Raw genomic sequence first — 23,141 nt, forward strand, 5'->3', positions numbered from 1 at the left:
GTTGAAAACAGCAGGTCTGGGACAGGTAGGGGTTCCATAACCGCAGGCAGAACAGTTGAAACTGGAACAGCAGCAAGGCCAGGTGGACTGGGGACAGCAAGGAGTCATCATGCCCGGTAGTCCTGACGTATGGTCCTAGGGCTCTGTCCTTTGTTTGAGGCACAGCTCTGCCCTGTCCTTTGTTAGAGACACAGCTCTGCTCTGTCCTTTCTTTGAGGCACAGCTCTGCTCTGTCCTTTGTTAGAGGCACAGCTCTGCTCTGTCCTTTTGTTTGAGGCACAGCTCTTGTCACACCCTGGCCTTAGTATTCTTTGTTTTCATTATTATTTTAGTTAGGTCAGGGTGTGACATGGTGAAGTATGTGTTTTTGTATTGTCTAGGGGGTTGTATGGTTTAGAGGGTTTAGGAGAATAGATGGTTTAGTGTTGTGTGTAGGTGTCTAGGAAAGTCTATGGTTGCCTGAATGGGTTCTCAATTAGAGACAGCTGGTTATGGTTGTCTCTGATTGGGAGCCATATTTAAGGCAGCCATAGGCTTTAGCTGTTGTGGGTCATTGTATATGTCTAGTCTATGTTGAACGTAAGTAGTTTGTATGTGCACTTGCGTTTGTAGTTTCACGGTCGTTTGTTGTTTTTGTTAGTTTGAATAAGTGTTTCGTGTTCCGTCTTCGTATAAATAAAAAGAAGATGTATTCATATCATGCTGCGCCTTGGTCCAATCTCTCATATCAAGACGATCGTGACAGAATGACCCACCAAACCCGGATCAAGCAGCATGACAAGCGGCAACAGGATCAAGGCATCAAGGATTCATGGACATGGGAGGAGATATTAGATGGAAAGGGACCTTGGGCACAACCGGGAGAATATCGCCTCCCTCGTGAAGAGCTGGAGGCAGCGAAAGCCGAGAGGAGGCGATATGAGGAGGCAGCACGGAGGCAAGGCTGGAAGCCCGCGAGTACTACCCAAAAATTTCTTGGGGGGGGGGCTAAGAGGTAGTGGGCCGAGGGCAGGTAGGAGACCTGCGCCCACTTCCCAGGCTAACCGTGGAGAGCGGGAGTACGGGCGGACACCGTGTTACGCAATAGAGCGCACGGTGTCTCCTGTACGTGTTCATAGCCCGGTGCGGATTATTCCACCTCCCCGCACTGGTAGGGCTAGATTGGGCATTGAGCCAGGTGCCATGATGCCGGCTCAACGCGTCTGGTCTCCAGTGCGTCTCCTCGGGCCGGCATACATGGCACCAGCCTTACGCATGGTGTCCCCGGTTCACCTACATAGCCCGGTGCGGGTTATTCCACCTCCCCGCACTGGTCGGGCGACGGGGAGCATTCAACCAGGTAAGGTTGGGCAGGCTCGGTGTTCAAGGGAACCAGTACGCCTGCACGGTCCGGTATTTCGGGCGCCACCTCCCCGCCCCAGTCCAGTACCACCAGTGCCTCCTCCACGCACTAGCCCTATGGTGCGTGTCTCCAGCCCTTTACCACCAGTGCCTAAACCACGCACCAAGCCTCCTGTGTGTCCCCAGAGTCCTGTGCGTCCTGTTGCTGCTCCCCGCACTAGCCCTGAGATGCGTGTCCCCAGTCCGGTACCACCAGTTCCGGCACCACGCACTAGGCCTAATGTGCGCTCCCAGGGTCCAGTATGCCCTGTTCCTTCTCCCCGCACTAGCCTGAAGGTGCATGTCCTTAGCCCGGTGCCTCCAGTTCCGGCACCACGCACCAGGCCTACAGTGCGTCTCATCCGGCCAGAGCCATCCGTCTGCCCAGTGCCATCTGAGCCATCCGTCTGCCTAGTGCCATCTGAGCCATCCGTCTCCCCAGCGCCATCTGAGTCATCCGTCTCCCCAGCGCCATCTGAGCCATCCGTCTCCCCAGCGCCATCTGAGCCATCCGTCTCCCCAGCGCCATCTGAGCCATCCGTCTGCCCAGTGCCATCTGAGCCATCCGTCTGTCCCGAGCCGTCAGAGCCGTTAGTCAGTCAGGAGCCGCTAGAGCCATTCGTCAGACAGGATCTGCCAGAGCCGCCAACCAGACAGGATCTGCCAGAGCCGCCAACCAGACAGGATCTGCCAGAGCCGCCAACCAGACAGGATCTGCCAGAGCCGCCAACCAGACAGGATCGTCCAGAGCCGTCAGCCAGCCATGAGCGTCCAGATCCGTCAGCCAGCCATGAGCGTCCAGATCCGTCAGCCAGCCATGAGCAGCCAGATCCGTCAGCCAGCCATGAGCAGCCAGATCCGTCAGCCAGCCATGAGCAGCCAGATCCGTCAGCCAGCCATGAGCAGCCAGATCCGTCAGCCAGCCATGAGCAGCCAGATCCGTCAGCCAGCCATGAGCAGCCAGATCCGTCAGCCAGCCATGAGCAGCCAGATCCGTCAGACAGCCATGAGCCGTCCAGCCAGGATCCGCCAGAGCCGTCCAGCCAGGATCCGCCAGAGCCGTCCAGCCAGGATCCGCCAGAGCCGTCCAGCCAGGATCCGCCAGAGCCGTCCAGCCAGGATCCGCCAGAGCCGTCCAGCCAGGATCCGCCAGAGCCAGCCAGCCAGGATCCGCCAGCCAGCCAGGATCCGCCAGAGCCAGCCAGCCAGGATCCGCCCTTCAGTCCGGTGCTGTCCCTCAGTCCGGAGCTGCCGTCCCTCAGTCCGGAGCTGCCCCTTATCCTGGTGCTGCCCCTTATCCTGGTACTGCCCCTTATCCTGGTGCTGCCCCTTAGTCCGGTACTGCCCCTTAGTACGGTGCTGCCCCTTAGTCCGGTGCTGCCACTTAGTCCGGTGCTGCCCCTTATTCCAGTGGGGTTAAGAAAGCGGGTAGTGACTATGGTGGGGTGGGGACCACGACCAGTGCCAGAGCCGCCACCGTGGACAGACGCCCACCCAGACCCTCCCCTAGACTTTATGCTGGTGCGCCCGGAGTTCGCACCTTAAGGGGGGGGTTATGTCACACCCTGGCCTTAGTATTCTTTGTTTTCATTATTATTTTAGTTAGGTCAGGGTGTGACATGGTGAAGTATGTGTTTTTGTATTGTCTAGGGGGTTGTATGGTTTAGAGGGTTTAGGAGAATAGATGGTTTAGTGTTGTGTGTAGGTGTCTAGGAAAGTCTATGGTTGCCTGAATGGGTTCTCAATTAGAGACAGCTGGTTATGGTTGTCTCTGATTGGGAGCCATATTTAAGGCAGCCATAGGCTTTAGCTGTTGTGGGTCATTGTATATGTCTAGTCTATGTTGAACGTAAGTAGTTTGTATGTGCACTTGCGTTTGTAGTTTCACGGTCGTTTGTTGTTTTTGTTAGTTTGAATAAGTGTTTCGTGTTCCGTCTTCGTATAAATAAAAAGAAGATGTATTCATATCATGCTGCGCCTTGGTCCAATCTCTCATATCAAGACGATCGTGACAGCTCTGCCCTGTCCTTTGTTAGAGACACAGCTCTGCTCTGTCCTTTCTTTGAGGCACAGCTCTGTTCTGTCCTTTGTTTGAGGCACCCCTCTGCTCTGTCCGTTGTTTTAGGCACACCTCTGCTCTGTCCTTTGTTGGAGGCACAGCCCTGCCCTGTCCTTTGTTTGAGGCACACCTCAACCCCATTAAGATGTATAATGTGTTTACTTGTTCTGCAATGACTTAAATATTCTAGGCAATAGCCATGACTGCTTCAGGAGTTTCAGCTGAAAATAAGGGAGGACGGAAGGAAGGATGAAAGGGTGGAAGGAAGGGAGGGAGGAAGGGTGGATTGACGAAAGGTAGGAGGTAAGGGAGGAGGTAAGGGAGGAGGTAAGGACACCCATTTGTGTTAAGGTTAATTTAATGACCCTATCCATCTCAATGAATGATTTAAAGACATGCTTTTCTCCAAGTAGGTGTAGAAATTGAAATGTGTTACAGATGTTCCTTCCCGAGGGGTTGGTTGATAATATAACACTGTTTTGCCGTTTCAACTGCCTGGTAGAGCTCTGTAATTTCCAAAATAAACATAAAGTTTGGGGAAAACACGATTGGAATTTCTTATTTGAGTTGTCAGTAGTGTTAGAATGTAAGGTGAAATGTTTGACAGCTGAATGGTTAAAACTCAATTAAACTGAAACGTACAGTTATTCTAATACATTTAATAGTGTAAAAAAATAAATGCGAAGACTAGGCAGCAAAACCAAAGCCTGAATAAGGACCATTATGAATATGGCTGTGAAAATAACACAGCCTCATCGGTACATAGTGACAAAGATCAATAACATAATTGCTGTATTCTTTGTCTGTCACCATCCAGAGCAACCATGCCATTTATTATAATGCTATTTGCTGCCCATTGCAATTGTCATCTCTTTCATTATAATCACCGTTTAATTACCATTATTTATGTGATTCCAATCCATCATTGTCACGTTCTTTCAAAATTGAACCCAGAAGCAGACCAGGACAAGGAGCGTAGGAAGAAGGTGAGTATTTATTTACAAGTAAATGTGAATGGGTAGATATATCCAGGTGGCGTAGCGGGCAGCGGTGGTGAATTGATGGGAGTAAATAGGTGAATCCAATGGAGTAGCGGAATCCTCCGTCGACCAGGCGTGAATGGGGTGAATGATCCGGGTGAGTAACTGAAGGCAAAACAAACGGAGGTAAGTTCAAGGCAAGCAATACGTAAACAAAAATAACAAAACAAATACTATCCAACTGGAGTCTGATACTATGGCACAACATACTGTTCATGGCTAACGATCCGGCAGGGAATGGAAGTCAGGTCAGAGCTTTTTTGAAGGGGAGAGATGATGATCAGGACAGGTGTGCAGATTACTGATGGGACACAGGTGCGGGTGAACATCAATCTCCCAACAAGCTAATTCGCCCGGCAACCAGACAGGGTGCGTTCCAGGACACCTGAAACACACTCCAGGACAGACACACAGGCAAACCCAGACTCAGGAAGCGGGATTCGTGACAGTACCCCCCCTCCGACGAACGCCACCGGGCGGACTACCTGGAGCGCCAGGGTGGAGGCGGTAGAAGTCACGAAGCAGGTCGTCATCCAGGATCTGACGCCGAGGAATCCAACTCCTCTCCTCTGGACCATATCCTTCCCAATCCACTAAATACTGGTACCCTCGACCCCGCCGTCTGGAGTCCATGATGCGGCGCACCGTGTAGACAGGACCACCTCCGATCATCCGAGGAGGAGGAGGACGAGGAGGAGGGGGCAACAGAGGACTGAGGTGAACCGGCTTGAGGCAGGAGACATGAAAGGTGGGATGTACTCTAAGAGTTGCAGGCAACTTGAGTCGAACCACAACAGGATTAATGATTCTCTCCACTACAAACGGACCAATGAACTTCGGTGACAACTTTCTCGACTCAGTCCGAAGAGGAAGATCCCGTGTAGCCAACCAAACCTTATCTCCGACCGTATAAGCTGGGGCAGGAATACGGCGACGATTCGCCTGGATCTGATACCGGTCAGACACTCTAAGGAGAGCCTTCCTGGCCCGATACCAGGTCCGGTGGCAACGACGAATGTGGGTCTGGACAGAGGGAACCGAGAGATCCCTTTCCTGAGAAGGAAACAAAGGAGGTTGGTAACCGTACAGGCATTGGAAGGGGGACATCCCAGTGGCAGATGACGGAAGGGTATTATGGGCATACTCGACCCAGGGTAATTGAGATGACCAAGAGGTAGGATCAGAGGAGACAAGACAACGCAGCGTGGACTCCATCTTCTGGTTGGCTCTCTCCGCCTGACCATTAGATTGTGGATGAAATCCAGAAGTGAGACTGACTGTAGCTCCAATGGCCAAACAGAAAGATCTCCAGACAGCAGAGGTAAACTGAGGACCACGGTCAGAAACAATGTCACTGGGCAATCCGTGGACCCTGAAAACCTCCCTAACCAAGATCTCAGACGTCTCCGTAGCCGATGGAAGCTTGGAGAGAGGGACAAAATGAGCAAACTTGCTGAATCTGTCCACAATGGTCAGAATGACCGTGTTCCCAACAGAAGGGGGCAATCCTGTGACAAAATCCAGGGCCAGATGCGACCAAGGTCGCCGAGGAATAGGTAGGGGGTGAAGAAGCCCAGAGCTGGGCCGATTGGTACTTTTGTTCTGAGCACAAACAGGACATGCGGCAACAAACCTCCGGGTATCTTCTCCCATGGCAGGCCACCAAAATCGTCTGCGCAGTAGCGACATAGTCCGAGCAACGCCAGGGTGACAAGCTATCTTGCTGGCGTGGGACCACTGAAGAACAGCAGAACGGACCGACTCAGGCACGAACAACCGACCGGGTGGACCGTTACCAGGGCCGGGCTGCGTCCGAAGGGCCGCCATCACATCCTCCTCAATCCTCCATGTAACGGTTCCCACGACAACATTCTGGGGAAGAATCGTCTCAGTCTTGGCCCCACTCTCCTCCGTCTTAGAGAACATCCGGGACAGGGCGTCCGCCTTCCCGTTCTTCGACCCAGGTCGGAACGTCAGGGAAAAATTGAAGCGTCCAAAAAACAACGCCCACCTGGCCTGACGGGCGTTGAGACGTTTAGCCGATTGCACGTAAGCCAGATTCTTGTGGTCAGTCCAGACCACAAACGGTTGCTCCGCTCCCTCCAACCAGTGACGCCACTCCTCCAAGGCAAGCTTCACAGCGAGAAGCTCCCGGTTACCCACATCGTAGTTTCTTTCAGCTGGAGAAAGATGACAAGAGTAGAAAGCGCAGGGATGGAGTTTACCGTCAGTGGAGCTACGCTGGGACAGGATGGCGCCCACCCCCACATCAGACGCGTCCACTTCAACAACAAACTGACGGGAAGTGTCAGGTTGAGAGAGAATCGGGGCGTTGGTGAATCGGCTCTTCAAGTCCAGAAATGCTCGGTCTGCCTCAGGAGTCCAACAGAAATTTCTGGTGCAAGACGTCAGGGCAGTTAAAGGGGCGGCCACCCGGCTGTAATCACGGATAAACCTCCGATAGAAGTTCGCAAACCCCAGAAATCTCTGGAGCTGCAATCTCGTACCGGGCTGGACCCAATCCCGAACCGCCCGAACCTTCTCTTGGTCCATCTTGATCTCTCCCCTGGATATGATGTACCCGAGAAATGACGTCGTGTGGGCGTGAAAATCACACTTCTCAGCCTTCACGAACAGACGGTTCTCCAATAACCGCTGCAGGACCTGCTTGACATGCAGAACGTGGCTAGAAAGCTCCTTCGAGAAGATGAGGATATCATCCAGGTAAACGAACACAAAAATTCCAATCATATCTCTCAGAACGTCATTTACCATACTTTGGAACACAGCCGGAGCGTTGGTCAGTCCAAACGGCATCACTTGGTACTCAAAATGTCCCATCGGAGTATTGAACCCAGTCAACCACTCGTCCCCCTCTTTGATCCGAACCAAATGATACGCATTACGTAAATCAAGCTTCGTAAACACCGTAGCACCCTGTAAGGAATCGAAAGCCGAGCTCATCAAGGGAAGGGGATACTTGTTCTTGACCGTAATATCATTCAACCCCCGATAATCAATACACGGTCGAAGAGAGCCATCCTTCTTGCTCACAAAAAAAAATCCTGCTCCCAGAGGTGATGACGAGGGCCGAATGAGACCTGCAGCTAGAGACTCCTTGATGTAGGTCTCCAAGGCCTCACGTTCAGGTCGAGAGATACTGTATAACCGTCCCTTGGGAAAGGCAGCTCCAGGAAACAGATTAATCGCACAGTCATAAGGTCGGTGGGGAGGAAGGGACAGAGCCTTCTGTTTACTGAATACTTCACCCAACTCGTGATATGTTTCTGGAACCAGAGACAAATCAGGAGGAGCAGAGTCACTGACCTGACTGGAAACAGCAGGAGAACAGGCAGTCCTAAGGCAGTTAGCATGACACTCAATGCTCCAACTAGTTACCTTACCCGTCACCCAATCAAACGAGGGATTGTGTTCCTTCAGCCAGGGGTAACCAAGAACCAGAGGAACATGGGGCGAGGACAGAATGAGGAAGGAGATCAACTCTGAATGATTCCCCGACACCAACATCTTAACCGGTTCAGTCCTCATAGTGATCCGTGCCAGACTACTCCCGTTCAGAGTGGTTGCTTCAATGGCTTCCGGCAATTGCTCCTTGGAAAGCCCCAGCTGTTCCACCAAGTCGGCATCAATAAAGCTGCCATCGGCACCTGAATCGATAAGAGCGTTCATCTCTAATCTCTGATCCTTATTCATAAGGGTCGCAGGAAAACGGGGTCTGACAGGATCCTTGAGAGATTGAAACTGGCTCGCTAAAATTCCTCCCAAAACTAGCGAGCCGGGCAGTTTAACGGGCGCTGTGGACAAGCGGAGATGTAATGTCCCGAGCTACCACAGTAGAAACAGCTGTTGGTCTTACGTCTACGTTGGCGCTCCTCCTTAGTTAGCCCGTGTCGCCCCACTTGCATTGGTTCAGAATCTGGTGGCAAGACCCCTCCACTAATACCGTGTGGGGAATAACGATCAATACTTTCTGGTTCACTTCCTGAACCGAATGGTAACCGAGTGGCTGATTGATTGGATGGGCCCCACTGCTTCTCCCTCCTTCTCTCTCGGACTCTATTATCTACCCGAATAGATAAAGTGACCAAGCTGTCTAGGTCACTAGGCTCTGGATAAGATATCAGCTCGTCCTTAAGTTCCTCCGACAACCCCTTGTAAAAAACCGCTTGTAGTGACTCCTCATTCCAACCACTCTCCACCGCCAATGTCCTGAACTCGATCATAAAATCTGCCACACTGCGAGCTCCTTGGCGAAGAGAGAACAAACGTTTAGCTGCGTCCTTACCTCGGACTGGATGATCAAAAAGCTTTCTCATCTCTCCCGTGAACTCCTGATATGAAGCCGTGCAGGTTCCCTGTCGTTCCCAAATGGCTGAAGCCCATTCCAGAGCTCTTCCACGCAGCAGTTCAATAACAAAGGCTATCCTAGCCTTGTCCGTGGCGTAAGAATGGGGCTGCAGATCAAACACTAACCCACACTGCATAAGAAACGAACGGCATCTTCCCAAATCCCCTTCATATTTATCAGGCGTCGGTACCTTGGGTTCACGGAAGGAAACCGCTCCAGACCCGGCAGGTGAGATGGGTGAAACAGGTGGTGAATGAATCGCCGGCAAACTGAGCTGATCCTGGATTTGTGTCAAGCTAGCAGATAAGTTCTGGATTGAACTCGCTATCTCCTGTAGCGCCGTATTGTGTTGTCCCAATGTCTTCCCCTGCTGGGTAATGGCATGGCAAACGGAGTCCAGGTCCGCTGGGTTCATCCTTGGCCGGATCGTTCTGTCACGTTCTTTCAAAATTGAACCCAGAAGCAGACCAGGACAAGGAGCGTAGGAAGAAGGTGAGTATTTATTTACAAGTAAATGTGAATGGGTAGATATATCCAGGTGGCGTAGCGGGCAGCGGTGGTGAATTGATGGGAGTAAATAGGTGAATCCAATGGAGTAGCGGAATCCTCCGTCGACCAGGCGTGAATGGGGTGAATGATCCGGGTGAGTAACTGAAGGCAAAACAAACGGAGGTAAGTTCAAGGCAAGCAATACGTAAACAAAAATAACAAAACAAATACTATCCAACTGGAGTCTGATACTATGGCACAACATACTGTTCATGGCTAACGATCCGGCAGGGAATGGAAGTCAGGTCAGAGCTTTTTGAAGGGGAGAGATGATGATCAGGACAGGTGTGCAGATTACTGATGGGACACAGGTGCGGGTGAACATCAATCTCCCAACAAGCTAATTCGCCCGGCAACCAGACAGGGTGCGTTCCAGGACACCTGAAACACACTCCAGGACAGACACACAGGCAAACCCAGACTCAGGAAGCGGGATTCGTGACAATCATAAAGTTTTGTGATTTAATTTCTATTCTAAAATGATCACTTTCATTGCTGATTTCCCTTAGTCAAAAGACATTGAGACAGTATTAGTATAGGCTGTGATATTCAATTAATCCTATTCATTTAAACACACTCTGTTTCTAGATGAGATTACAGCTGTGAAAGCATCTGGCATTGATGGCTTAATTGTTATGTCTTGTATCTTTTATCCAAGAATCTGGTCTGGCTAAGAGGGTTTTATGAAAATGGTCTAATTGTTTGAAATGAATGTATGCTACTCATGACTAATTATCCCAACAGGAATTAGAAGCTTTTGTTTAGATCACAGTGTGTGGGACCACTAGCGGCCTTACCATTTCCAACAACCAGTACTGAAATTGTAACTCTCATTCCATGTGTGTGTCCCAGCCTGTTCCCTATGTAGTGCACTACTTTTAACCAGTGGTAAAGGAGTAATAGTGACCTAGTGCCAGGTAAAAAGTAAAATCAAATCAAAGTTTATTTGTCACATGCGCCAAATATAACAGGTATGGAATTTACTGTGAAATGCTTACTTACAAGCCCTTAATCAACAATGCAGTCGAAGAAAGAGTTAAGAAAATATTTACCAAATAAACTAAAGTAAAAAATGATTAAAAAGTAACACTATTAACTCAGCCCCAGACCCATCTCCCCAGCCCCAGCGCCATCATCCCAGACCCATTTCCCCAGCCCCGTCACCCCAGCCCCATCTCCCCAGCCCCCGTCACCAGTCTCTCTCCATCCCCAACCACATCACCACTCTCTCCCCATCCCCCCTCCAGCACCAACTTAAAGGGAATTCATTTCCCTCGGCACCCTGGCCCATCTATTGCCACAAACATTGTCAGGACTGCAGTCACATCATGTTGACACAGTGCAGAATCAGTTCCCCTTGTCTGCATTGTTCCAGTGGCACAAAGAAAATGAAAAGGACAGGGGGAGGTCCGCCTGGAAATAGCACATTATTTCAGAATCCGCTGTTAACCTCATGTTGTCGTTAGCCGGAGACATTCTTCTCCAGAATAAAAGGGACTCGGGGATTATGCTTTAATCAACAGCATTTGTTCTCTGTACATGTCAACAGAAATGGAAATGGATGTAAGGTCTAACTCATTCCATTCCCTCAGAGACACCTTTAATAGACAATACTGTACGTTGCCCTGGGCAGGCTCTCTGCACCGGTAGCACCTACAGTAGGTATTTTAGATCTTAATGAACACATAGAACAGTAGGTTAGGAATATGTTTTGTAATGACAAATTTGCCTGAATGTAACCTTAATCCCCCCCATGTGTATTCATTCTAATGTCATTTCAGATTAAGCCATCATCAGGAGGGGAAAGGTTACATGAGACGACGATGGAGGACAAAAACGCCCCGGGGAATATGCAGTGGCACGAAATCAATTGAATTCGACTGGCAGGTTAGGAACTATTTTCAAAGGGGAACTTATTAAGGATGATCAATCCCCATGATTCTAATTGTCTCTCTGTGCAAATATCAAACGGGCATGCATAGGCTCTTCAATGACTTTTGGACAATCCTTTTTTTTACCAGGGATGTTGCAGGAAAAATAATCAGTTCTGCTTTTCTTTTCTTAGTCAACCTTGTGTTCCTTCAGGGACTAGGAGTAAATCAGGATGTCATCAATGTAGACCATGAGAAAGCGGTTGATCGTATCCTAGAAAACCGCGTTCATAAAGGATTGGAAGACGGTGGGGGCGTTCGTAAGGCATGACCAGGTATTCGTAGCGCCCTCGAGTGGTGATAAAGGCCGTCTTCCATCCGTCGCCTTCACGTATACTTACAAGGTTACAGTTGAAGTCGGAAGTTTACATACACCTTAGCCAAATACATTTAAACTCAGTTTTTCACAATTCCTGACATTTAATCCTAGTAAAAATGCCCTGTTTTAGGTAAATTAGGATCACCACTTTATTTTAAGAATGTGAAATGTCAGAATAATAGTAGAGATGATTTATTTCTACTTAGATTTTTTCTCATCACATTCCCAGTGGGTCAGAAGTTTACATATACTCAGTTAGTATTTGGTAGCATTGCCTTTAAATTGTTTAACTTGGGTCAAACATTGCAGGTAGCCTTCCACAAGCTTCCCACAATAATTTGGGTGAATTTTGGCCCATTCCTCCTGACAGAGCTAGTGTAACTGAGTCAGGTTGGTAGGCCTCCTTGCTCGCACACACTTTTTCAGTTCTGCCCACACATTTTCTATAGGATTGAGGTCAGGGCTTTGTGATGGCCACTCCAATACCCAAACTTTGTTGTCCTTAAGCTATTTTGCCACAACTTTGGAAGTATGCTTGTGGTCATTGTCCATTTGGAAGACCCATTAGCAACCAAGCTTTAACTTCCTGACTGATGTCTTGAGATGTAGCTTCAATATTTCCACATACATTTCTTATCCTCATGATGCCATCTATTTTGTGAAGTGCACCAGTCCCTCCTGCAGCAAAGCACCCCCACAACATGATGCTGCCACCCCCATGCTTCACAGTTGGGATGGTGTTCTTTGGCTTGCAAGCCTCCCCCTTTTTCCTCCAAACATAACGATGGTCATTATGGCCAAACAGTTCTTTTTTTGTTTCATCAGACCAGAGGACATTTCTCCTAAAAGTACAATCTTTGTCCCCATGTGCAGTTGCAAACCGTAGTCTGGCTTTTTTATGGTGGTTTTGGAGGAGAAGCTTCTTCCTTGCTGAGCGGCCTTTCAGGTTATGTCGATATAGGTATTGTTTTACTGTGGATATAGATACTTTTGTACCTGTTCCCTCCAGCATCTTCACAAGGTCCTTTGCTGTTGTTCTGGGATTGATTTGCACTTTTCGCACCAAAGTACCTTCATCTCTAGGAGACAGAACGCGTCTCCTTCCTGAGCAGTATGACGGCTGCATGGTCCCATGGTGTTTATACTTGTGTACTATTGTTTGTACAGATGAACGTGGTACCATCAGGCATTTGAAAATTGCTCCCGAGGATGAACCAGACTTGTGGAGGTCTACAATTTCTATTCTGAGGTCTTGGCTGATTTCTTTGATTTTCCCATGATGTCAAGCAAAGAGGCAATGAGTTTGAAGGTAGGCCTTGAAATACATCCACAGGTACACCCCCAATTGACTCAAATGATGTCAATTAGCCTATCAGAAGCATCTAAAGCCATGACGTCATTTTCTGGAATTTTCCAAGCTGTTTAGAGGCACAGTCAATTTAGTGTATGTAAACCTCTGACCAACTGGAATTGTGATACAGTGAATTATAAGTGAATTAATCTGTCTGTAAACAATTGTTGGAAAAATTACTTGTGTCATGCACGAAGTACATGTCCTAACAGACTTGCCAAAACTATAGTTTGTTAACAATACATTTGTGGAGTGGTTGACTCCAACCTAAGTGTATGTAAACTTCCGACTTCAACTGTATATGCACTTCGCCGGTCGAGTTTAGTCCAGATGTTGGCGCGGCCCACTTGTTCAAGGGTTGCTGGGATCAGAGGAAGAGGGAAAATTGTTAATGACCGTGACTTCATTCAGGGAACGATAATCAATACATGGACGGAGACCACCATCCTTTTTTTCAAAAAAAGAATAAGCTGAACGCAGCCGGGTAAGAAGAAGGACGAAAGAAACCGTTTGAGTGATTCATCAATGTAGTTCTCCATTGTTCTCCGTCTATCACAGTCTATCACAGTGCCATCCGTTTTGTCACTGAATCCCCATACACTACCCACCACTGCGACCTGTACGCTCTCGTTGGTTGGCTCTCGCTTCATACTCGTCGCCCAACCCACTGGCTACAGGTTATCTACAAGTCTCTGCTAGGTAAAGCACACCCTTATCTCAGCTCACTGGTCACCATAGCATTACCCACTCGTAGCACGCCCTCCAGCAGGTATATCTCACTGGTCACCCCCAAAGCCAATTCCTCCTTTGGTCGCCTTTCCTTCCAGTTCTCTGCTGCCAATGACTGGAACAAACTGCAAAAATCACTGAAGCTGGAGACTCATATCTCCCTCACAAACTTTAAGCATCAGCTGTCAGACCAGCTCAGAGATAGCCCAGATACATAGCCCATCTGTAAATATCCCATCCAACTACTTCATCCCCATATTGTTATATTTTTTGCTCCTTTGCAGCCCAGTATCTCTAATTGCACATTCATCTTCTGCACATCTATCACTCCAGTGTTGAATTGCTAAATTGTAATTACTTCGCCACGACGGCCTATTTACTGCCTTACCTCCCTAATAGTACCTTATTTGCACACACTGATATAGACAATTTTTCTATTGTGTTATTGACTGTACATTTCGTTATTTCATGTGTAACTCTGTGTTGTTGTTTGTGTCGCACTGCTTTGCTTTATCTTGGCCAGGTCGCAGTTGTAAATGAGAACTTGTTCTCAACTGGCCTACCTGGTTAAATAAAGGTGAAATAAAAAATCCAAAAGTCTCTCTGAATAAGTGTGTCTGATATATTATGTAAATGTAAACCTAGGGTGTTTGGGTGGCTCATTTAAACAGCATTTTACCAACCCATACTAAAGCTTTGGAATGAATTGTGTTTGACCAGATACAATTCTGTTTTACTGTAAACAAATTGACAACAGACTTTCAGCACGCTTGTAGTGAAGGACATTCAACAAGCACAGCACTTACACAAATGGCGGATGATTGGCTGAGAGAAATTAGTGACAAAGAGATTGTGGGGGCTGTTTTGTTAGATTTCAGTGTGGCTTTTTGACATTATCGATCATAGTCTGCTGCTGGAAAAACATATGTGTTAAGGCTTTACACTTCCTGCTATGTTGTGGATAAAGAGTTACTTGTCTAACAGAACACAGAGGGTGTTCTTTAATGGAAGCCTCTCCAAAATAATCCAGGTAGAGTCAGGAATTTCCCAGGGCAGCTGTCTAGGCCCCTTACTTCTTTCAATCTTTACTAATGACATGCCACTGGCTTTGAGTAAATGCAGTGTGTCTACGTATGCAGATGACTCAACACTATACACGTCAGCTACTACGGCGACTGAAATGACTTCAACACTTAACAAAGAGCTGCAGTTAGTTTCAGAATGGGTGGCAAGGAATAAGTTAGTCCTAAATATTAAAAAAAACTGAAAGCACTGTATTTGGGACAAATCATTCACTAAACTCTAAACCTCAATTACATATTGTAATGAATAATGTGGTAATCGAACAAGTTGAGGTGAATAAACTGCATGGAGTCATGGTCAAAGCATATTGATAGTAGCTAAGATGGGGAGAAAATATTCACACCACAACTTTGTGTTACAGCCTGAATTTGAAATGGATTAAATAAAACATTTTGGTCACTGGCCCACAAACAAAAGCCCATAATGTCAAGGAGGAATTATGTTTTTCAAAATTTTTACAAATGAATTGAAAATGAAAAGCTGTAATGTCTTGAGTCAAAAAGCTTTATTATGGCAAGTTCAGGAGTAAACATTTGCTTAACAAGTCACATAATAAGTTGCATGGACTCACACTTTGTGCAATAAATTATCTTTAATACTGAATGATGAATGATTATCGTGATGTCTTCATTAGTGTTCTACAATGTAGTAAATAGTAAAAACAAAGAAAAACCCTGGAATGAGAAGGTGTGTCCAAACTTTTGACTGGTACCGTATATACACTACCTTGTAGGCAGAGTTCCTCTGTCCAGTGTCTGTGTTATTTTTCACATCTTAATCTTTTATTTTTATTGGCCAGTCTGAGATATGGCTTTTTCTTTGCAACTCTGCCTAGAAGGCCAGCATCCCGGAGTCGCTTCTTCACTGTTGACGTTGAGACTGGTGTTTTGCGGGTACTATTTAATGAAGCTGCCAGCTGAGGACTTGTGAGGCATGTTTCTCAAACTAGACACTCTAATGTACTTGTCCTCTTGCTCAGTTGTGCACCGTGGCCTCCCACTCCTCTTTCTATTCTGGTTAGAACCGGTTTGTGCTGTTCTGTGAAGAGAGCAATACACAGCGTTGTACGAGATCTTCAGTTTATTGGCAATTTCTCGCATGGAATAGCCTTAATTTCTCAGAACAAGAATAGACTGACGAGTTTCAGAAGAAAGTTCTTTGTTTTTTTGCCATTTTGAGCCTGTAATCGAACCCACAAATGCTGATGCTCCAGATACTCAACTAGTCTAAAGAAGGCCAGTTTCATTGCTTCTTTAATCAGAACAAGTTTTCAGCTGTGCTAACATCATTTCAAAACTATTTTCTAATGATCAATTAGCCTTTTAAAATGATAAACTTGAATTAGCTAACACAACGTGCCATTGGAACACAGGAGTAATGGTTGCTGATAATGGAACTCTGTAAACCTATGCAGATATTCCATAAACTACAAAATTCATTTACAACATTAAATCAAATCAAATCAATCAAATCAAATGTATTTATATAGCCCTTCTTACATCAGCTGATATCTCAAAGTGCTGTACAGAAACCCAGCCTAAAACCCCAAACAGTAAGCAATGCAGGTGTAGAAGCACGGTGGCTAGGAAAAACTCCCTAGAAAGGCCAAAACCTAGTAATAAACCTAGAGAGGAACCAGGCTATGAGGGGTGGCCAGTCCTCTTCTGGCTGTGCGGGGTGGAGATTATAACAGAACATGGCCAAGATGTTCAAAATGTTCATAAATGACAAGCATGGTCAAATAATAATAATCACAGTAGTTGTCGAGGGTGCAGCAAGTCAGCACCTCAGGAGTAAATGTCAGTTGGTGAACAGGTCAGGGTTCCATAGCCGAAGGCAGAACAGTTGAAACTGGAGCAGCAGCACGGCCAGGTGGAATGGGGACAGCAAGGAGTCATCATGCCAGGTAGTCCTGAGGCATGGTCCTAGTGCTTAGGTCCTCCGAGAGAGAGAAAGAAAGAGAGAAAGAGAGAATTAGAGAGAGCATACTTAAATTTACACAGGACACAGGATAAGACAAGAGAAGTACTCCAGATATAACAAACTGACCCTAGCCCTCCGACACATTAACTACTGCAGCATAAATACTGGAGGCTGAGGCAGAAGGAGTCAGGAGACACTGTGGCCCCATCCGATGATACCCCCGGACAGGGCCAAACAGGAAGGATATAACCCCACCCACTTTGCCAAAGCACAGCGCCCACACCACTAGAGGGATATCTTCAGCCACCAACTTACCATCCTGAGACAAGGCCGAGTATAGCCCACAAAGATCTCCGCCACGGCACAACCCAAGGGGGTGCGCCAACCCGGACAGGAAGATCACGTCAGTGACTCAACCCACTCAAGTGACGCACCTCTCCTAGCGACGGCATGAAAGAGCACCAGTAAACCAGTGACTCAGCCCCTGTAATAGGGTTAGAGGTAGAGAATCCCAGTGGAGGGGAACCGGCCAGGCAGAGACAGCAAGGGCGGTTCGTTGCTCCAGAGCCTTTCCGTTCACCTTCACACTCCTGGGCTAGACTACACTCAATCATATGACCTACTGAAGAGATAAGTCTTCAGTAAAGACTTAAAGGTTGAGACCGAGTCTGCGTCTCTCACATGGGTAGGCAGACCATTCCATAAAAATGGAGATCTATAGGAGAAAGCCCTGCCTCCAGCTGTCTTGTGACCGTAGCGTACGTACGGCAGGACCAAATCGGAAAGATAGGTAGGAGCAAGCCCATGTAATGCTTTGTAGGTTACCAGTAAAACCTTGAAATCAGCCCTTGCCTTAACAGGAAGCCAGTGTAGGGAGGCTAGCACTGGAGAAATATGAAAACATTTTTTGGTTCTAGTCAGGATTCTAGCAGCCATATTTAGCACTAACTGAAGTTTATTTAGTGCTTTATCCGGGTAGCCGGGAATTAGAGCATTGCAGTAGTCTAACCTAGAAGTAACAAAAGCATGGATTAATTTTTCTGCATCATTTTTGGACAGAAAGTTTCTGATTCTTGCAATGTTACGTAGATGGAAAAAAGCTGTCATTGAAACAGTCTTGATATGTTCGTCAAAAGAGAGATCAGGGTCTCCTGGTGGTCTGTAGCTCAATGCTGTCTCCTGTTGGTCTGTAGCTCAATGCTGTCTCCTGGTGGTCTGTAGCTCAGTGATGTCTCCTGGAGGTCTGTAGCTCAGTGCTGTCTCCTGGAGGTCTGTAGCTCAGTGATGTCTCCTGGAGGTCTGTAGCTCAGTGATGTCTCCTGGAGGTCTGTAGCTCAGTGATGTCTCCTGGCGGTCTGGAGCTCAGTGCTGTCTCCTGGAGGTCTGGAGCTAAATGCTGGATGGATGGCGGCAGTCACGCAATTCAACGGCTCAGACACAAGACGTATGTGGCAGGGTCTACAGGAAATCACGGACTACAAAAAGAAAACCAGCCACGTCACGGACACCGACATCACGCTTCCAGACAAACTAAACACCTTCTTTGCCCGCTTTGAGGATAATACAGATGGCATCCCTAGCCGTGTCCTCAGAGCATGCGCAGACCAGCTGGCTGGTGTGTTTGAGGACATATTCAAATGCTCCCTATCCCAGTCTGCTGTCCCCACATGCTTCAAGATGGTCACCATTGTTCCTATATCCAAGAAGGCAAAGATATCTGAACTAAATGGCTACTGCCCCATAGCACTCACTTCTGTTATCAGGAAGTGCTTTGAGAGACTAGTCAAGGATCATATCACCTCCACCTTACCGGCCACCCTAGACCAACTTTGGTTTGCATACCGCCCTAACAGGTCCACAGACCATGCAATCTGGACAAGAAGAATACCTATGTAAGAATGCTGTTCATTGACTACAGCTCAGCATTCAACACCATAGTACCCTCCAGGCTCATCATCCAGCTGGAGGACCTGGGCCTTAACCCCGCCCTGTGCAACTGGGTCCTGGACTTTCTGACGGGCCACCTCCAGGTGGTGAAGTTAGGAAACAACATCTCCACCTCGCTGACTCTCAAAACTGGGGCCCCACAATGGTGCGTGCTCAGCTCTCTCCTGTACTTCCTGTTCACCCACGACTGCGTGGCCATGCACACCTCCAACTCAATCATCAAGTTTGCAGACGAACAGTAGTGCAGTGTGCTTGATTATCAAAATGACGAGACAGCCTACAGGGAAGAGGTGAGGGCACTCGGAGTGTGGTGTCAGGAAAACAAACTCTCCCTCAACATCAACAAAACAACAGGGATGATTGTGGACTTCAGGAAACAGCAGAGGGAGCACCCCCCTATCCACGTCGAAGGGACAGCAGTGGAGAAAGTGGAAGGTTTTAAGTTCCTCGACGTACACATCAACGACAAACTGAAATGGTCCACCCACACAGACAGTGTGGTGAAGAAGGCGCAACTGCGCCTCAGGAGGTTGAAGAAATTTGACTTGTCACCCAAAACCATGAACAACTTTTACAAATCCACAATTGAGAGCATCCGGTCGGGCTGTATCACAGCCTGGTATGGCAACTGCTCCGCCCACAACCTCAAGGTTCTCCAGAGGGTGGTGTGGTCTGCACAACACGTCACCGGGGGGAAACTACCTGCCCTCCAGGACACCTACAGCACCCGATGTCACAGGAAGGGAAAAAAGATCATCAAAGACAACAACCACCTGAGCCACTGCCTGTTCACACCGCTACCGCCCAGAAGGAGAGGTCAGTACAGGTGCATCAAAGCTGGGAATGAGAGACTGAAGAACAGCTTCTATCTCAAGGCCATCAGACTGCTAAACAGTGATCAGTAACTCAGAGAGGCTGCTGCCTACATGGAGACCCAATCACTGGCCACTTTAACAAATGGGCCACTAGTCACTTTTTAACAATGCCACTTTAAATAATGCCACTTTAATAATGTTTGCATATCTTACGTTACTCATATCGTATGTATATACTCTATCTTATACCATCTATTGTACCTTGCCTATGCCGCTCAGCCATCGCTCATCCATATATTTATATGTACATATTCTCATTCACCCCTTTTAGATTTGTGTGTATTAGGTAGTTGTTGGGGCACTATCGGAACCAGAAGCACAAGCATTTCACTACACTACCATTAACATCTGCTAACCATGTGTATGTGGCAAATACAATTTGATTTGATTTGTTTTGAATTGATCTGACCACTTTTTTTATTGACCGAGTCACTGGTACTTCCTGCTTTAATTTGTGCTTGTAAGCAGGAATCAGGAGGATAGAATTATGGTCAGATTTGTCAAATGGAGGGCGAGGGAGAGCTTTGTACGCATCTTTGTGTGTGGATATACGTGCTTGTAGTTCGTCCACTTTATTATCCAACGATTGTACGTTGGCCAATTGTACCGATGGCAAAGGCAGATTAGCCACTCGTTGCCGGATCCTTACAAGGCACCCCGATCTCCTTCCGCGATCCCTCCGTCTCTTTCTCCTGCGAATGACGGGGATGAGGGCCTTGTCGGGTGTCTGGAGTAAATCTCGTCCGACTCGTTAAAGGAAATGATTTGTCCAGTTCAAGGTGAGCAATCGCTGTTCTGATATCCAGAAGCTCTTTTCGGTAATAAGAGACGGTAGCAACAACATTATGTACAAAATAAGTAACAAACAATGCAAAAAACAAACAAGATCGCACATTTGGATAAGAGCCCATAAAATGGCAGCCTTCCCTCCGGCGCCACCTTCAGATGTTATAAATGGAATGAAATGCCTTTGTTCTCTTTCTTATCCTGTATTCAGACCATGTAGGAAGGTTGTATGATCAATCTTTTTCTAAGCGTTTAGTCCTCTGGCCTAGTAACTAACTCTTGGTCCATGCTTTGCCTTGTAACCTAACCTTAGAATCTATATACCTAGAGTAATGCTTTGTTAACGTCAGTATTGCCTTATAACTTAAGCGTCATGCCTTGTATGTGAAGCCATTCATTTTACAACGGTATTAAGTAATACTTGCTTTGATTTTCACTTCTCATGACCATTCCTTGATTTTAGTCAGCTAAACCCATAATAGTTGATTGCACGTGGTTCAACTGTAGTCTCTTGCATATGCCACTTATCATTATGGAGTCAGAGAAACATTTTAAATGGCTAATTTCTTGTGATGTGTTTTTATATAATATACTGAATATTCACGTATAAATTATTATCTAAATATTATTATTATACACTTATGTACACACTACACACTATGCCACGGTGCATTGAAGCTGTTCTCACAGCTTGTGGTGCTCCAACACGCTTAGAAGACACTTTATGTTGGCGTTTCTTTCGTTTCGCTAATTATCTGTATGCGCTTGCAATAACATTTAATCCACAGTTATTTGTTTAGTAATGATTGATCCTCTGCAGCTAAATGATGGTCTCTGGTGTATTTTGAACATTGGGCTCCTGTGGTTGGATAAAAACAATAACAATAATAAATTAATAACATAATGTTTTTGTTTGTTAGTTTCTTCTTCTTCTTGGGCCCAGCCCCTGACTTCACACAGTTGACCAGTCACGTGTATTTGTTATGCAGTTAATGTTTTTATTTTTTTATTAATCAGTTACCCAATCAAGACAGGGCCCCCCAGTTCCCCACATAGGCCCTCTACCTCCTCTCCTCCCCCATCTGATGATTAGCAAAGCAGCAGCAACAAGCAGCAGGCTTTCCACGCTCGTTGAGAGCTCCCATATCTTCCTGTGGTTGGCGGTTGCAATTAAATAAAATATATATATACTACATATCTAATAAATAAGTATATACTGTAGAACATATACTGTATATATGTATTATTATTTTATATGTATATTTTTTATTTTACTATTAATCCAGCCCTGTACATGTAATTACACTGTAATATGGATCGCTTAAAATGAAGTGTTACCATTAAACACTTTTATTTCCAACGTGGTAACATGTAACAAAAAGTCTAATATTTTTTTATTATTTTGCAGCAGATTCCACTCCACTGGAGGTAAGTGTTTTCAGTGGAACTGGTTTCAGCAGAATACACCTGCATAGACTGTACAGACATGTTAATGGTAAGTAACAGGGTGAGACATTCAACTGAAATATTTTTCCCTTTTAGCAGTGTGTGCTGTGCCCTTGAGAATCAATAGTTACATAATACTGGCTCGCTGCCTGTCACCCCGTTAATATGTCCCACAATTGAATCTCACCATCTAGACGAGTTCTATACAGTCCAGTTAACAAGGACTAGTCCGCATCACAAAATGCAGAGAATCCTTAGAGTGCACTCTACATGAAAATGTAACCCTGAAGTACGGTCAATATGTTTTTCGATGTAGTTTAATGCAACGTTTATTGGTCTCAACTATAATCAATGGTTATCGGTCCATTTATAGAAAAACAGTCAAGAGGAAGATATAAAAACAGTTTAAGGTTATTCAAGGATGAAGGCTTAGTTTTGCTTGTAATGAATGGGTAACAGTACAAAAACATGGATAAATTGGTCTTATTGCTACTTCCTGCTGGAATCTACTTGCTGCTGGAATCTACTTCCTGCTGGAATCTACTTGCTGCTGGAATCTACCTGCTGCTGGAATCTACTTGCTGCTGGATTCTACTTGCTGCTGGATTCTACCTGCTGCTGGAACCTACTTGCTGCTGGATTCTACTTGCTGCTGGAATCTACCTGCTGCTGGAATCTCCTTGCTGCTGGAATCTACTTGCTGCTGGATTCTACCTGCTGCTGGAATCTACTTGCTGCTGGATTCTACTTGCTGCTGGATTCTACCTGCTGCTGGAACCTACTTGCTGCTGGATTCTACCTGCTGCTGGATTCTACTTGCTGCTGGAATCTACTTGCTGCTGGATTCTACTTGCTGCTGGAATCTACTTGCTGCTGGATTCTACTTGCTGCTGGAATCTACCTGCTGCTGGATTCTACTTGCTGCTGGAATCTACTTGCTGCTGGAATCTACTTGCTACTGGATTCTACTTGCTGCTGGATTCTACCTGCTGCTGTATTCTACCTGCGGCTGGAATCTACTTGCTGCTGGAATCTACTTGCTGCTGGAATCTACTTGCTGCTGGAATCTACCTGCTGCTGGAATCTCCTTGCTGCTGGAATCTACTTGCTGCTGGAATCTACTTGCTGCTGGAATCTACTTGCTGCTGGAATCTACTTGCTGCTGGAATCTACTTGCTGCTGGATTCTACTTGCTGCTGGAATCTACTTGCTGCTGGAATCTACTTGCTGCTGGAATCTACTTGCTGCTGGATTCTACCTGCTGCTGGAATCTACCTGCTGCTGGAATCTACCTGCTGCTGGATTCTACTTGCTGCTGGATTCTACCTGCTGCTGGATTCTACCTGCTGCTGGA

The sequence above is a fragment of the Salvelinus namaycush genome, chromosome 17, assembly GCF_016432855.1.
Source record: "Salvelinus namaycush isolate Seneca chromosome 17, SaNama_1.0, whole genome shotgun sequence".
NCBI lineage: Eukaryota > Metazoa > Chordata > Actinopteri > Salmoniformes > Salmonidae > Salvelinus > Salvelinus namaycush.